Source organism: Sycon ciliatum, chromosome 2 (genome assembly GCF_964019385.1).
Source record: "Sycon ciliatum chromosome 2, ocSycCili1.1, whole genome shotgun sequence".
Classification (NCBI taxonomy): Eukaryota; Metazoa; Porifera; class Calcarea; order Leucosolenida; family Sycettidae; genus Sycon; species Sycon ciliatum.
This window is the reverse complement of record NC_088644.1, coordinates 10,741,075-10,758,252: the sequence shown is the minus strand read 5'-3', so window position 1 is coordinate 10,758,252 and position 17,178 is coordinate 10,741,075. Positions and strand designations below refer to the sequence as shown.

Below are 17,178 nucleotides of genomic sequence, written 5' to 3'. Positions count from 1 at the left end.
GTGACGAAGTTTTCATTTTCAGAGGAAGTATCGATGTCCACCACTTTCTGAAAGTATCGATTATGTTGCCGTTTTGTTGTACCGATCAATTACTCGAAAAAAATTGAAATCACAATTTTTAGTGGCGTGTCACCTCCCGGTATTTTACTACGATCGTACTCCCTGGTCGTAACGGCCAAACTCTTAACTTATGAATTTACGATTTTTTTAAACCTCTCTTTTATCACCCTTTAAGGATATACTTGGGTCGACTGTAATGCAGGCCGGGAGTCATCAAATATCGGTATTTGACGACTCCCTGCTGTAATGTCTCGTCTGCCCATTTTTGGTAGCTACATTTTCACACTTTGATGGAAACGGGAGCCTGCAACTAGTCTGTAGTGTATGAACGACCTAAACGCGTAGGGAGCATGCCGGCATCAGTATCCAGCCCCCTGTGCAGCGTGGCAAGACCAGCAAAGGCCAAGCCCCGAGCATGTTCGAGATAGGGAGCTCACTGATGATCTGAACAACAATAAAGTTACACAACGACGTATTAGGGGGGCTACCCTAACCGTCGACTCGACGCACGGTCTTGCCCGAATAGGGTAAAATGAGACAGTGACTGTCCGGCGCCGAAGAACGATCGATGTGCCGAAGAAGAATGGGCTTGAATTTTATCGGGTACTGTGCAGGATAGCCATAAGTACACAGTGGCTAAACTCTCTGCATGAAAAATAAGAACGGCCTATTCCAGTTCTTCGGCGCCAGGCAGTGCTGTAATAACAAGAACATAGTACAACACGGCAACGCCAACTCACGCTTTCTGACTGCGTCAACACTCTCCCTTCCCTCTCCGCATCGAGCAGTTACTGCTCATGCCGGACCATCAAGACCTTCCAACGGAATTCTTGTCATTAGCCCCAGACCAAGCCGGCCCAATGTTATTCTAGTCTCGAAGGAGACCCACCAACCAAGTGACTACCTACGCATTTGTACGACTACTTCACAAACTAAACCTTCAGTGTCCGTTAACGCGTTTCCAATTTTACAGCTTGCCGATCCCGATCCTCTTTAGTAGCCTCGTACTGGATTTGTAACCGTGGCGTGGGTGGAAAACGAAGGATGAAGGAAGCCAAATATGAACATGAGCCGCAGTGAAGAGAGCCCATAAAAACAACTACAAACCCAAACAACACCCTGTAGTAGGAAAGCGGATATCACCACGTGTAGCTGTTACAACTATGTATACAGTTTTAGTCATATCGTACCAAACTGTCCAAAGCCAAAGGGGCATGCAAGCCATGCATCCCATGATTCCCATCAACCAGGGAGTCGTAAAAGCTTTTACGACTCCCTGCCATCAACTAATTACTTACTTGTACGCGATATGGCGCTGTACAAGACTCAAGCGCCCATTTGCATTGTATTGTATTTACTTGGGCATTCCCAACGGACCCTAACTTGCCTTAGGTCTTCTTAGGGTACCCAAGGTGAATGTTCCTGCCTCCTGGCGAAATTGGATGATTAGTGGGAAGGGATTAGGAATGAATACTTGAATCCAGCCACATGTAGCTTGAGCCCATTCACAGATCCACTGTTCAGTTCATTGGTAGTGTGTACTGGAACTGCCTGCCGCTTGATGTACTAGTACGCTCCACCACAATTCCTTCTGCATTTTAAAAGAAAGCAATTTCCAAACTCTCTCACCCTCTCCTAAGATCTCAAAGACTCATAACTGTCAACATTACGCCCAGTGAGAAGGCAGATTTTGCCTGTGCTTATGGTGAATGGGATTTTCGGTCTTTGACCACTTGCTGGTGAGCTGATCTACTCACCTCCCACCGCTTAGCAGTTTAGGTTATAGCCTATAGGGCGCGCTCACACTGCGACCATGAGCACGCATCCATGCGTCAGCAAAACGCAGAAACGTGGCAGTCGTGCATCTAGCATCTGCGCCTTCATCGTTTCTGCGTTTTGCTGACGATAGGCGGTCAGCCTTTGGGTCATCCTAACGAGAGAGCTTGGAAGCTCAGGGCCCTGCGCTATGCTTTGTTGCCTAGCTCATCGCGCATGTTGTTAGAACTGATGGAAATGCTTTTTCCTTTGATTAGCTACATCATTGTATTGCAAAAACGCTTCAATGAGATACTGAAGTAACGTCTTCTGCATAGCTATGGGACCGGGGCTGACTCTGCCGATCACGGGCGTTCCGGAGTCGACGAGATGTCTGTTCTGACGTTTCCTGGGACCGGCGCTGACTCTGCCGATCATGGGCGTTTATCTTCTTATTATTATTATACTGAGGGCAACTAACATCCATTCTGATTGCATTTACTCGTCTCCCTACTTCGTATTTCTTTCCAGAAAATCTCCCCATACAGCAGGGAGTCGTTTACATTATGACTCCCTGCTATACATCTACATGACTGTATAAACGTTATAATTATTATGCTATCCGCCTACATGCGATTCACGGGCTGGTCGACAGGCGGCCCAGCCAGCCTTCTAGTGGGATCTCGGCCTCGCACACAAATCCACACAAAATGTTACTGCACTGAATGCATTCCCCCGATACACTTCGCATATATACTCATTCTCTTGATGGTACCGTACTCTTGATGGTACGGGACAGGTACGGGATAGCGCCAGGCATGTCGATGGCACAAACAAACATTTAGAAAAGCGATCCTGTCAGCTTTTCTATTATTGTGTTCACATGGCAAGAAAAACGACACCGCTATGCTACGTAAGTTTCTACGTAAGGTGCTCGGTATTTCACTTAGGCTACGTAAGTCTCTACGTAAGGTGCTCGGTATAGATCTACCAACGGTTGGTAGCCGCGTGCTGTGCACGTGCACGGCAGACATTGTGTTGCATGCAGTGCATGCAGTCCGTGTTCGGATGTGCATGCGCAAGGAACTTCCTCCTTTGGAACTGCTTCTTGTATGAGCTGTTTCGGATATTTCGTCTCCTAGATCCTGGCCTGGAATATTTAGTTTCGGCGCTGCTGAGACCTCCTTTCGCGGAATATTACTCAATATCGACAGGTGAGTTGACCAGTTACCTTTGATTCTTTTGCTTGTGTTGACTCTTTCATTTACGAAAAGTGTGCTCATTTTGGGCGGAATGCAATAAATAATGGAAAAGCTGGCAGGATCTCTTTTCTAAATTTAGCTTTTCCGCTGCCGGGGCCCCCTTTACGGAATACTCGATGACAGGTGATCTCTGAGTTGACCGGTTTCCTTCGATTCATTTGCTTATGCTCACCCTTTCATTTACGGAAACGTGTGCTGATTTTATTCGGATTTAGATCCATTTTTATCTCTTTGCCCTTGTCTACAGTGTGCGAAGAACGCGAGTTCACGTTCTTGACGGTAAGGCTTATGTTAGATGTGTTGTCGAAATACTCATATTCATTGTACATTGGTACGTTACAAGTAAGGCACTGGTCAGTGGCATACTATCGTTGGCAGTTCCCAATCTGGAGGGAAAGGTTCAAGGACCCATTGACCGAGTTTGCAAAATAAATTCGCATATCAGGGAAAATCTCCATTGTGGAGAGGTTCAGTAAACTTGTATGATTAGATTTGTTTACTCGAGTCTGGGCTGTTTGATTTATTATTTGTGAGTTCCGCCGAGATTGCACTGCCCCAAATGAAGTTTCGTGCCGCCAAGGCAAGAATTACGATCTGCAATCTGTTTGTAGTACCTGCAAGAATGTGCTGTACATGTATCGTACTTTCTCTGTTGCTGTTTCAGTTGCCGTCATGTTGCTAAAGAAACGTTCAGTAGAGAGGTTCTGCACAACGAAAATTCGAACGAAGTTTCGCGACAGTCATTGCGAAAGTGTGTACGAATTTTTGCACAAACTTTGCGTTCTGCACGTTTTCGTAGTTTGCGCGGGCCAAGTGCACGTACGCCATGACCCGATCTCACGAAAGTGTGTACGACTGTTCATTTCGCGTTCCCTGCAAGTTTCGCGTCCAAAGTTGCGAAAGTTCGTGCGAAGTTTCGCACTTCAGGACGTGGCACGACTGTTTGTACGCATTTTCGTTTTGCAGAACCTCTCTAGTGACTCATTTGTTTCATACGAGACGAGTCAATGAGTTGGTGTGGCTTAGAATCTTTCGCTGTAGAAGAAATCTATTCGTATGTCTATTGGAGAAATAATTGTATTCACTGGTTATAAAATAGGTTAAGACAAACTCACAGAATAAATACCATCGGTCCCTTGGTGTTCGTCCTAAAGAGGTTCGACTGGATATCATTCATACTCACCAAAAATGTGTACGATTCTATTATTATGGAGTGCCTTGTTTATCTCTCAGTACCTCCAACCATAGCCTTGCCCCTTTTATCCTCAGGATCAGTGTAGTTGTTGGAAGGAGGTGTCGAACTCAGCAATGTATTTGTTTACATTTTAATACATGTTTATTGTTCCTCCTTTGCTGTGTTGTTTTAGAAAATCGTGGACTAACAGTTCGAAGTCATTGAACTACTTCCAAAAGTTGTATCGACATCAACAGGGTTACGATTTCAGTGCAATATGGTGCAGGATGACCTTATCACGATAACCCATGATTATAAACCATTATAAACACAGAATCAACAAAAACATCTGCGACACGCACCTGGTTACATTTCTCAAATAAATCTGATCGAGGGTGGGGAAATCTGAAATATCTGAAAGGCAAGACAATTTTATGACAGAGTCATGAAATTCTGCTACAGCAACATGCACAGAATGACCTCCGTATAAAAAAGGTATCACCACGGTCCACCACTACTCACATGTATCCCCGCAGAAGAACATGCTAGTCCCATTTTCTGCAAGAAAAGGCTTGCACATCAATGCGTATAATACGGTATTGATATGATGTGAAGGCCATCATTTACATATTGATAGGGCATTATTTTTGGCTACCGTTATGCTTTCGTTTCGCGTGAATATTTGTAAAATTGTTTTATGCACTAAAAAAAAAAAAAAAAAAATTTCATTGATTGGTGACAGAAAAAACAGAAGAAATTATAGCAATAAAAACTGCTTTATGGCAGTTTTCAAAAAAAAGTTATTGTGTTCTAGTCCATGGACCCCGTCTAAAAAGTAAGAAATTAACGAAATGTGATAGCTGAAAATTAAAATTTCACACAAAACCTCACAATAATCACACACAGAATGAAAAGCAACATGTAGAAGACCTTTTCTCCTCGTGATCCTCTTTCCTATGCATGCATGTTGCCAATTGTTGGTGGAGTACAAGTTTAGTGTTGAAAGCAGCATTTCAAGTGTTGTGATTATTGTGAGGTTTTGTGTGAAATTTTAATTTTCAGCTATCACATTTCGTTAATTTCTTACTTTTTAGACGGGGTCCATGGACTAGAACACAATAACTTTTTTTTGAAAACTGCCATAAAGCAGTTTTTATTGCTATAATATATATTGTGGCCAGCTGTCTTTGCTGGTACGGTACAGTACGGGACAGATACGGGATAGCGCCAGGCGTGACACAAAGGCTGTGTTTACATGAAGCGTTTCAACCCGGGTTGAGTTCGACCCGGGTCAGATTTCAACCCCCCATGTGCACAAAGTGAATGGCGCGTTTACATGACGCACTGCGCTTGACCCGGGTTGAAATTTCGCCCCGGGTTGATTTCAACCCTCCCCCCAAGGGGAGGGTTGAAATCAACCCGGGTCAAGAAAATCGTACAAACGTACTTCTGTGCGTATCTCGCGCCAGGTTTGAACGGCACTGCAGATGCAAATTTCGCGCGAACGGATTCACGTGACCATACAGGACTGTAGAAGTGGACTTTTGGCGGCATATCAGTATTTGACCCGGGTCAACTGTCTTCATGTAAACGCTCACCTCTTTTGTCTATCGTACAGACTTTCAACCCGGGGTGAACTCGACCCGGGTTGAAATTTCTCATGTAAACACAGCCAAACAAACAAACAAACAAACACCAAATTAAAGCTGTGTGGACCCTGGCTAGCGCCAGACCACGTTACTGAAGTAACGTCTTCTGCATAGCTACGGGAATAAAGTTATTATTATTATCGTGATCCTTGAAGTTTCGAAGGGTGGTGGCGTTCCTACGGGGGGGATCTATTATCTAGATATATCTAGGCCTATAAAGGCCCTAGGCCTGTGGGACTGCCCTATTCAAAATTTAATAATAATAATAAGGCCAAACTAAAGAAGGTGTGTGGTTCGACTAACATGGACATTTTTTTTACGGGCGGGCGGGCGGATTTTTTTTTAAATATATTTTTTTAGTACATGTAAATACACTGTACTGCCTTTAGACACCCAGTACATCGGCATTATTACGCTGTGTTATGCCATACATGTTGTATAAAGGGATCACTGGCTAATACTTTGAAACATTGTGTAGCTCTGGAACGAGAAGAGAATAACTTACTTCAAGCGGTGACTCTGACTGTCCAAATCATCAAGCAAATGAAGAACGATGCGAGTTGAAAGTAAGTTCGGGAACTACTTCGAAGTACAAATTGTACAATGTACCGGTACATGTATTGCTAGTTTGGTGTCGGCGTGCACGAATACATGGGCTTTTTCCATCGACGCTCCCTGTGCTTGCACACATGGAGCAGCAACTACCGGTACAGGTGAAATATCGTTCCCAATACACGAGGCTTGAAAGTGCACTATGATCTCGTCTGTCCTTCATCCCAAAACAGAAGGCCGTCCTTAATCTGGAACGAGGCGATCACTCTCAACCGGACGGTCACTTCAAAATAAGTCTCGCCAGTCTGCCGGTGGTCGTATCGAGTAGACTCTACTAGTAGTAGATCTACTACCAGCACAAGGCAGCAGTCGTCTACCACTCACTGCACTGTACTGCACTGCAGTACAACTACACGTACAAGTCAAGTCCAAAAGGAGCCGCCTATAGCGCCTGCGTCCGCAGACTCACGCTGCACAGCACGTAGACGTGGACGTGTTCAGTCCACGTACGTCAGTCACACGACAGCCCGCCGAAAAAAAGTTACGGTCGGGCTGAAAAATGTACGGTCGGTCGGGTGAGTCGAACCACAGACCTTCTTCAGTGTGGCCTAATAATAGAGAGGTTCCGCATAACGTAATTACGTTAGTAAAAAACGTAGTCGATCTACGGAAAGTCTTACGTAAACTACATGCGGATCTGGGTTCCGCCATACGGAGTTTTCAAATCACGTAGCTGCCCTTGGCAACTCCGAACGCGGCAGTGTACGACCAGATCGACTTGGGGAGAGAGTCATAAATTTGTACCCAATCCATTAACGGACCAGCTACGTTATCAGAGCCCTATCTACGTACTCTCCGTAGACAACTTTCCGTAAGTGGAGTTTTTTTTTTTTTTTTTTTGGAGTGAAAAAACTCTTTGCTAAGAAAAATAATAAGGCACCCATTTTGATCCAGGGCCTGGGATGGCCCACGCCTGGTAAAAAACGAAAAAGAAGTTAAGAGAATTGCAAAGCAGAGCTGGAGTGCAGCCGCCCAATAGCGGACTGAAAACTACTAGTAGTAGGATGAAAAGAGCACAGACGAAGCCAATACAGCAGTGCATCGTCACACACAAACTCCCGCACACGCTCTCAAGTTTCTAAAGCCCTTACTCTTCCCGCTGCTTTAAATCGGTATGGTCTTTTTTCTCTTAGTTTTCTAGGCTCAGATCGTTGGAACTCTCTACCTGCTGACATTCGCCTTTGCACATCTGTTTCTCGCTTCCGTTACCTTGTATTGGCACATTTAGGGTACCCTGTAAGAAGGCCTTAGGCCTGTGGGGATTGCCCTATCAAAAATTTAATAATAATAATAATAATAATAAGACAAAACCAGAGCCAAATGGTATCAAATGCGAATGCCCGCCTCAGCAACCGCCAAGGTGGGAGGTGAGTCCAACTGCACCGGCCGAAGATTCCGGGATCCGCGCGAGTGCAAACTCGCGAATTCACGGGTTTTTCCCGCCCACTAACGTAAAGTTGCTCAACTTTACGTAGTGCGGAACCTCTCTAATAGAGATTATGCGATAACGTCAAATCCGCCATATATAGGAGCCAGTTGGGGTGGCAAAATGCCCAAAGCGGGTACAGAAACCCCTTATTTAGAAGAATTTGGGGTGGCAATGACGTGTATCGCATAACCTCTTAGGGATGCGGAAAACGGCCAAGTCACGCGAACCGTGAATTTTTTTTTTCTTGCGAAGCGACATGCGACTTGCGACACATGCATATGCGACGAGCTGCGACAGCGACACACGGTTTTTATGTTTGTTGCGACATCCGGATATGGGTTGGTTCAAAGCAAAATCGGCGCCGCAAGACATCGCAAGACAAGGCGGTGAGCTCCCGATCCGTTGCGCATACGGTTCGAGTACCAAATCTACTACAAAGTAGTACAGAATGTGCCCAAATGCTACGACAGATTTGCCAATTGAAGCCGGAATTCTTTGTTTCTTCATATCAGTAGTAGTAGTAGTAGTAGAATTTATTATTTTGATAGGGAAGGCCCTACAGACGTTGCCGTCTTGTAGTTCAAGGTCTTTCGGTGACGGCCACTCGGTGCTCCCTTTTACTGGAGATCATGAAACTACTTCTACACCTTTTATTGCAGTCTAGTAAGCGGTGGTGTCGAAATTATGCGTGCAAACGTTGATGAAGTCACACGAACTTGTCTATCCCAGGCTACGTATCCTTCATATTTTTTTATTTATTTCAATTGTATTTGTCTCATAACGTTGGGTGTTCATTGTGTGCTATGCATGCGCATTTGACCAATTTTAGCCTCATAACCAATGGCAAACAATCCCTTTTCCAGCTTCTTCACTTTGGTTAGAACTAATGACTAGCTAGATCTTTGTCAGAAAAGGCTTTCGTTTGAAATGCCTTCAGGGCCCATTTCTTAGTGGAAATAGCAGAAAACACAATAGGGTCCTGCATAGAGCCAGAGACATTGTATATTGTGTATCTAGTAAGCAGTAGCGATGATCACTTTGATTCCGAGTTTGACTATGAAGACGCCTCAGAATCAGTGTCCGAAGAGGACGAGGTCAGGACAGCGTGTGAACGTCTTCCCGAACCAGCCAGATAAGCGATTTCCCAAAAACGATCTTTCCAAAAAAGTAGGAAAGAGTCCGTCGCTAAGCGTGGGCGAATTGCCGGTGGAAGTTCCACATTGACACCTCGTGGCAGCGTCCACCATCGCGTGCAGCAATTTCCGGGGGAATATTTGACCGTGTCCAATGGGAAGATTTACTGCAGTGCTTGCAGCCAGACAGTTCAACCGAAGAACAGCATTGTGAAATCACACATTTCGAGCCAAATCACAAGACGGCCAAAGAGCGAAAGTCACGAGCCCAGCTACACCAGCAAGCGCTAACAGCTTCGTGGGAGAAGTACACTACAGACCATAAGAAGGAGCAGGCAGGAACAGGGATATCTGGTGCTGTAGCCAATGATGTCCTCATTCGAAGAGCCAACGTTGTAGAGTCTGTCCTCAAAGCAGATGTGCCTCTGAGTAAGATAGACCACCTTCGTCCGTTGCTTGAAAGCAACTACTGTCGCATGACGTACAGCACTCACATGGCACATTTGGTGCCATTCCTGTTGCAGAATGAGCAGTCTACCATCAAGAAGGAGATTGCATCTGCAGCTCATCTCACCGTTATTTTCGATGGTACTTCATCACGCCTTGGTGAGGCACTTGCTGTTGTCCTCCGCTACGTCGATGGCGATTTCAACATACACCAACGCCTTGTACGTTTCTCTGTACTGTCCACAGAAAAAACAGAAGAAATTATAGCAATAAAAACTGCTTTATGGCAGTTTTCAAAAAAAAGTTATTGTGTTCTAGTCCATGGACCCCGTCTAAAAAGTAAGAAATTAACGAAATGTGATAGCTGAAAATTAAAATTTCACACAAAACCTCACAATAATCACACACAGAATGAAAAGCAACATGTAGAAGACCTTTTCTCCTCGTGATCCTCTTTCCTATGCATGCATGTTGCCAATTGTTGGTGGAGTACAAGTTTAGTGTTGAAAGCAGCATTTCAAGTGTTGTGATTATTGTGAGGTTTTGTGTGAAATTTTAATTTTCAGCTATCACATTTCGTTAATTTCTTACTTTTTAGACGGGGTCCATGGACTAGAACACAATAACTTTTTTTTGAAAACTGCCATAAAGCAGTTTTTATTGCTATAATATATATTGTGGCCAGCTGTCTTTGCTGGTACGGTACAGTACGGGACAGATACGGGATAGCGCCAGGCGTGACACAAACAAACAAACAAACAAACACCAAATTAAAGCTGTGTGGACCCTGGCTAGCGCCAGACCACGTTACTGAAGTAACGTCTTCTGCATAGCTACGGGAATAAAGTTATTATTATTATCGTGATCCTTGAAGTTTCGAAGGGTGGTGGCGTTCCTACGGGGGGGGGGGGGGGGGGATCTATTATCTAGATATATCTAGGCCTATAAAGGCCCTAGGCCTGTGGGACTGCCCTATTCAAAATTTAATAATAATAATAAGGCCAAACTAAAGAAGGTGTGTGGTTCGACTAACATGGACATTTTTTTTACGGGCGGGCGGGCGGATTTTTTTTTAAATATATTTTTTTAGTACATGTAAATACACTGTACTGCCTTTAGACACCCAGTACATCGGCATTATTACGCTGTGTTATGCCATACATGTTGTATAAAGGGATCACTGGCTAATACTTTGAAACATTGTGTAGCTCTGGAACGAGAAGAGAATAACTTACTTCAAGCGGTGACTCTGACTGTCCAAATCATCAAGCAAATGAAGAACGATGCGAGTTGAAAGTAAGTTCGGGAACTACTTCGAAGTACAAATTGTACAATGTACCGGTACATGTATTGCTAGTTTGGTGTCGGCGTGCACGAATACATGGGCTTTTTCCATCGACGCTCCCTGTGCTTGCACACATGGAGCAGCAACTACCGGTACAGGTGAAATATCGTTCCCAATACACGAGGCTTGAAAGTGCACTATGATCTCGTCTGTCCTTCATCCCAAAACAGAAGGCCGTCCTTAATCTGGAACGAGGCGATCACTCTCAACCGGACGGTCACTTCAAAATAAGTCTCGCCAGTCTGCCGGTGGTCGTATCGAGTAGACTCTACTAGTAGTAGATCTACTACCAGCACAAGGCAGCAGTCGTCTACCACTCACTGCACTGTACTGCACTGCAGTACAACTACACGTACAAGTCAAGTCCAAAAGGAGCCGCCTATAGCGCCTGCGTCCGCAGACTCACGCTGCACAGCACGTAGACGTGGACGTGTTCAGTCCACGTACGTCAGTCACACGACAGCCCGCCGAAAAAAAGTTACGGTCGGGCTGAAAAATGTACGGTCGGTCGGGTGAGTCGAACCACAGACCTTCTTCAGTGTGGCCTAATAATAGAGAGGTTCCGCATAACGTAATTACGTTAGTAAAAAACGTAGTCGATCTACGGAAAGTCTTACGTAAACTACATGCGGATCTGGGTTCCGCCATACGGAGTTTTCAAATCACGTAGCTGCCCTTGGCAACTCCGAACGCGGCAGTGTACGACCAGATCGACTTGGGGAGAGAGTCATAAATTTGTACCCAATCCATTAACGGACCAGCTACGTTATCAGAGCCCTATCTACGTACTCTCCGTAGACAACTTTCCGTAAGTGGAGTTTTTTTTTTTTTTTTTTTTGGAGTGAAAAAACTCTTTGCTAAGAAAAATAATAAGGCACCCATTTTGATCCAGGGCCTGGGATGGCCCACGCCTGGTAAAAAACGAAAAAGAAGTTAAGAGAATTGCAAAGCAGAGCTGGAGTGCAGCCGCCCAATAGCGGACTGAAAACTACTAGTAGTAGGATGAAAAGAGCACAGACGAAGCCAATACAGACAAAACCAGAGCCAAATGGTATCAAATGCGAATGCCCGCCTCAGCAACCGCCAAGGTGGGAGGTGAGTCCAACTGCACCGGCCGAAGATTCCGGGATCCGCGCGAGTGCAAACTCGCGAATTCACGGGTTTTTCCCGCCCACTAACGTAAAGTTGCTCAACTTTACGTAGTGCGGAACCTCTCTAATATAGGGATGCGGAAAACGGCCAAGTCACGCGAACCGTGAATTTTTTTTTTCTTGCGAAGCGACATGCGACTTGCGACACATGCATATGCGACGAGCTGCGACAGCGACACACGGTTTTTATGTTTGTTGCGACATCCGGATATGGGTTGGTTCAAAGCAAAATCGGCGCCGCAAGACATCGCAAGACAAGGCGGTGAGCTCCCGATCCGTTGCGCATACGGTTCGAGTACCAAATCTACTACAAAGTAGTACAGAATGTGCCCAAATGCTACGACAGATTTGCCAATTGAAGCCGGAATTCTTTGTTTCTTCATATCAGTAGTTCAAGGTCTTTCGGTGACGGCCACTCGGTGCTCCCTTTTACTGGAGATCATGAAACTACTTCTACACCTTTTATTGCAGTCTAGTAAGCGGTGGTGTCGAAATTATGCGTGCAAACGTTGATGAAGTCACACGAACTTGTCTATCCCAGGCTACGTATCCTTCATATTTTTTTATTTATTTCAATTGTATTTGTCTCATAACGTTGGGTGTTCATTGTGTGCTATGCATGCGCATTTGACCAATTTTAGCCTCATAACCAATGGCAAACAATCCCTTTTCCAGCTTCTTCACTTTGGTTAGAACTAATGACTAGCTAGATCTTTGTCAGAAAAGGCTTTCGTTTGAAATGCCTTCAGGGCCCATTTCTTAGTGGAAATAGCAGAAAACACAATAGGGTCCTGCATAGAGCCAGAGACATTGTATATTGTGTATCTAGTAAGCAGTAGCGATGATCACTTTGATTCCGAGTTTGACTATGAAGACGCCTCAGAATCAGTGTCCGAAGAGGACGAGGTCAGGACAGCGTGTGAACGTCTTCCCGAACCAGCCAGATAAGCGATTTCCCAAAAACGATCTTTCCAAAAAAGTAGGAAAGAGTCCGTCGCTAAGCGTGGGCGAATTGCCGGTGGAAGTTCCACATTGACACCTCGTGGCAGCGTCCACCATCGCGTGCAGCAATTTCCGGGGGAATATTTGACCGTGTCCAATGGGAAGATTTACTGCAGTGCTTGCAGCCAGACAGTTCAACCGAAGAACAGCATTGTGAAATCACACATTTCGAGCCAAATCACAAGACGGCCAAAGAGCGAAAGTCACGAGCCCAGCTACACCAGCAAGCGCTAACAGCTTCGTGGGAGAAGTACACTACAGACCATAAGAAGGAGCAGGCAGGAACAGGGATATCTGGTGCTGTAGCCAATGATGTCCTCATTCGAAGAGCCAACGTTGTAGAGTCTGTCCTCAAAGCAGATGTGCCTCTGAGTAAGATAGACCACCTTCGTCCGTTGCTTGAAAGCAACTACTGTCGCATGACGTACAGCACTCACATGGCACATTTGGTGCCATTCCTGTTGCAGAATGAGCAGTCTACCATCAAGAAGGAGATTGCATCTGCAGCTCATCTCACCGTTATTTTCGATGGTACTTCATCACGCCTTGGTGAGGCACTTGCTGTTGTCCTCCGCTACGTCGATGGCGATTTCAACATACACCAACGCCTTGTACGTTTCTCTGTACTGTCCAAAAGCCTAGCTGGTACTGAACTAGCTCGAGAGCTCATCACAGTTTTGTCAACACAGCTTCAAGTTCCAAGCCACACGGTTCTTGCCTTGGTCCGAGACTGTGCAGCTGTTAATGGTGTTGCTGTTAGGGTGGTATTATAATAAACAGATCTTTTTGACCCCATATAAAGTGGCATTAAATTGAGCATAACGAGCATTAAAACTAGCATAATGTGCCACTTTTACTAGCAGTGCTAGTAGCATAATTGCCGAAAATAACTAGCATTATCCGCCGAGGCCTCGTCCTGCATAGGCATGGGTCTACGACGGATCACCGAAATCGGGTTCACAGAACGACACGACCTCGAACGACATTTCACCGAACGTCAATTCACAGAAAAGCCTGCCTCACCGAAACGACGATTCACCGAATGATGAGATTCACAGAATGTATGGTACACCGAAAGACATCTCACAGCGGTATCTTTCACCGACTGACCGCTTCACAGAATACCACCCCAGAAAGTCAAATCCACGTCGAACTCAGGATGTCATTGTTTGGAGAAGCGCATTGCTAAAATTCAAACTCAATAAGTGGAAAGAAGAACGCAAAAGAGGAACTCAAAAGAAAGCCAAGTTGGGCGCGAATCGCGATGCCCCTCAGAAACTCGGCTGTCGGCACATTTGGAAACGACTCAACTACCGTGCGCAACCGCTGGTCAAGCTTGACATAGCGCTGTCTGCGTTTAGGGCCGTTTTCACCAGCAACTATTCGCTCGAGTTTCTCCACCGTACTTCGCTGCTCTTTAAATGCAGGTCCAGATTGTAGGATTATTATTATTATTATTATGAAATGACCCAAAGGCAATGTGCATTTGATTGAAAGAACAGTAGATGTAGATGTATGTACAAAGACAAGTAGGGATTGATGAGGAGAGAAATGGGGAAAATCAACTGCAAGGTGGCGGAATTCCGTTGATTGCGTGATTGGATGGTGACAGTTCACCACTGCAGCGAAGCGACGATGCCAGGCTTCTTGAAGATTGTTAGTCCTGTGTGTTCCATCGGCTGTGCGTTCGCTCACGTTCCACTATTTACACCACTCATGCAGAAATCGGGGAGTACGGCGTTCACGGTTCATGGCCCGATGTAGTACGTTTCGAAATACGTCAGCACTTCATCCGCTTCAGGAGGGAAGTCAGCTTCCAATATCTCGAAGCACTGTACTACGTCTAGTGTGGGAGCGAATGCCAGAGCAGCGATCGACTTTAGCTTCAGTGCAAACTCCGCGTCTTGGCCATAGCGAACTGCGAGACCCGCGCCTTGTGTAAATTCGCTTCAACTGGTTAATGAGGTGATCTTAGGGGGCAGACCAGAGGGTGCTGTATTTATGGAAAAGAGATTTGAACAGCGCTGTCCATGGTTTGTCAATATCAGCTTATTGGGGCGTCGTGCACTGGTTGTGATATGTATACCAAAATTAGATAAGTAGTGGAGATAGACATTAACGTACTTGAAGAGAAGGACAAGAGAGATGTTGCCTTCTATAATAAACAAATGAGAAAGAGAGAAAGAGAGAGAGAGAGAGAGAGAGAGAGAGAGAGAGAGAGAGAGAGAGAGAGAGAGAGAGAGAGAGAGAGAGAGAGAGAGAGAGAGAGAGAGAGAGAGAGAGAGAGAGAGAGAGAGAGAGAGAGAGAGAGAGAGAGAGAGAGAGAGAGAGAGAGAGAGACTATAAAATATTTATGAAAAAATATAAAAGAGAGAGAGAGAGAAAGAGAGAAAGAGAGAGAGAGAGAGAGAGAGAGAGAGAGAGAGAGAGAGAGAGAGAGAGAGAGAGAGAGAGAGAGAGTAAGTTACATTTATAAAGACAGGTAAGTCTAACAAATGAGGAATGAGACCTCTACAACAGGGTTTTTACGCCTGAAAGCAGGTGCATGATTTAACAAGCAGGTTGTCAGTCTAGATTTTATGCGCAGATGGAGAAAAAGCGCAGAATTTTTGTAATGAGATGAAAAGCAGAAATAATAAGAAAAGATGAAATGAAAGCCTGCTCACAACCCCGCCCAGCCTTGCGAACTGGGTATGGTGGATTAAGAACCCGGTTCAACGCTCGAGCAAGCGCTCTCCACTCAAGGTGTTCACAGCAACTGATAGGAACTCATATGGGGGGGGGGGGGAGAGAGAGAGAGAGAGAGAGAGAGAGAGAGAGAGAGAGAGAGAGAGAGAGAGAGAGAGAGAGAGAGAGAGAGAGAGAGAGAGAGAGAGAGAGAGAGAGAGAGAGAGAGAGAGCAGGCGAAATTGGACAATTTCCCCGGGCTATTTCTACAGACTAATTCAGAAACGAGCTACTTGTAAGTACAGTAGTAGATCTACGTGTAACTATTTCACCACAACCAACATCTTAAAAAAGTTCTGGTACAATGTTGACCTACTGTTATACAAAACCACTGCAGCCGGAAGAGACCACGGACTGTCGATGTCGGTCCTAGATCCTGGCTGGTCCAGGACCATGTCCACGCTCCACACTGGACCACAGTCTAAACAGTAAACTGTCTGTAGTGTAGACCTTGTATATGCCTACACTGTCTACAGTTTTCAGTGCCAGTGTCAGTGTACGTGTGTCGAGACTATCGCCCATCTCGTCGATTCCCCAGCGAATCCCCCCCGCACATCTGTTTAGGATATTGCACGGTTCCGAGGGGATTATTTTTCAAATCCCCAAGGCGCGCAGCGCCCATTCTTGCATATTCAAGCAGCAGCCAAGGCCTGGCAAGGGAGCTAGCTCTCTTGGTTATGCCGGTAGAAGGACTGGGTCCGACCCACCGTCCGAGGGGATCCACAGGATTATATGAGATCCCCTCGTTTGAGGGGATTATGAGCCATAATCCCCTCAAACTAGGGGAAATTAGATCACCTGAAAAGGCCAAGGGTGGTCTATGTGCACAGAATCTATCGAGTCGGCCCTTTGCCTTTGGCGCGCGCGTCGGTTTATCTAATACAGTCGTCCCTCTCTAATCCAGCACTTTATAAACCAGCACCCTCGATAAACCAGCACAATTTTCCGTAGCCAAAATGTCCTCTTCATGCACATAATCATTGCAGCAGTAAATCAGATTTTCTAATCCAGCACCCTCCCCAATCCAGCAGATTTCCGTGGCACAAACGGTGCCGGATTATAGAGGGACCACTGTACTGGTTTTGACTGACCAGTGTTAGGTTATAACCATACTAGGCTGTATCATGTGTATGGCACTCAGGCTCGTAGATGTACCAATAATTTTTGTAGATCTACACAGACAAAGCGCGAAGCGAGGACGAAGTCGAGGCAAAGGGCGAAAACTCGTTCAGACGGTCCTTTGTCTGGCTATTCGGCAGAACATGTGTCCCCGGACCGCGTATCGACGTACAAGTAGTAAAATGACTTTATACAGTCATGTACACTGTATGTGTGATTCATGTACGAGATGCACAGTCATGTAGCTCTCGTAGCTCTACAATCATCTAGATATCTACCATCAGCATGGCTACAGTCAGTGGTGAGACGACAC

The 17,178-nt window shown here is 45.5% G+C and overlaps 1 protein-coding gene across 1 annotated transcript in view; it reads right to left on the bottom strand.

The window, feature by feature from the left end:
- Positions 1 to 1,178, bottom strand: part of LOC135808640 (uncharacterized) — an 8,016-nt gene extending 6,838 nt beyond the window's left edge. Inside the window, exon 1 of the mRNA XM_065321863.1 lies at positions 801 to 1,178. The gene's annotated coding sequence lies outside the window, so the exon portion shown is untranslated. The remainder of the gene's footprint in view (positions 1 to 800) is intronic.
- Between the last annotated feature and the right edge of the window lie 16,000 nt (positions 1,179 to 17,178).